Below are 955 nucleotides of genomic sequence, written 5' to 3'. Positions count from 1 at the left end.
TGACAGTCCGGTCCCATATGTCGATGGTTTTCTCGGTCCCTCGTGGTCCGAGGTCGTTCCCGCTGGCCAGATTCATGCACCAGGGCCTCCTGCAGATAAATCACTTTGGTTTATTGCGCTATCTCTAATAGCACCCGAGATATCACCAGATATATATTGGATTTTCCCCTGACCCTGAGTGCCCGGCCCCATATTTCGGGGGCTTTCTCGAACCCTGGTGGTCCGAGGTCGATCCCGCTGCACAGATTCATGCGCCAGGGCCTCCTGCAGACAATGGACTTTGGTTTATTGCGCTATCTCTAATAGCACCCGAGATATCACCAGATATATATTGGATTTTTCCCTGACCCTGAGTGTCCGACACCATGAGACGGTGGTTTTCTCGGCCCCTGGTGCTCCGAGGTCGTTCCCGCTGCACAGATTCATGCGCCGGGGCCTCCTATAGATAATTCACTTCGGTTTATTGCCCTGTCTCTAATAGCACCCGAGATATCACCAGATATATATTGGATTTTTCCTTGACCCTGACAGTCCGGTCCCATATGTCGATGGTTTTCTCGGTCCCTCGTGGTCCGAGGTCGATTCCGCTGCACGGATTCATGCGCCAGGGCCTCCTACAGACAATGCACTTTGATTTATTGCGCCATCTGTAATAGCACCCGAGATATCACCATATATATATTTGACTTTCCCCTGACCCGGAGTGTCCGGCCCCATGAGACGGGGGTTTTCTCGGCCCCTGGTGGTCCGAGGTCGTTCCCGCTGCACAGATTCATGCATCAGGGCCCCATGCAGATAATTCACTTTGATTTATTGCGCTATCTCTAATAGCACCCGAGATATCACCAGATATATATTGGATTTTTCCCCGACCCTTAGTGTCCGGCCCCATGTGTCGATGGTTTTCTCGGTCCCTCGTGGTCCAAGGTCGATCCCGCTGAACAGATTAATGCGC

This window comes from Nomia melanderi, unplaced genomic scaffold, assembly GCF_051020985.1.
Source record: "Nomia melanderi isolate GNS246 unplaced genomic scaffold, iyNomMela1 scaffold0014, whole genome shotgun sequence".
Lineage (NCBI taxonomy): Eukaryota > Metazoa > Arthropoda > Insecta > Hymenoptera > Halictidae > Nomia > Nomia melanderi.
This window is presented reverse-complemented; position numbering follows the sequence as displayed.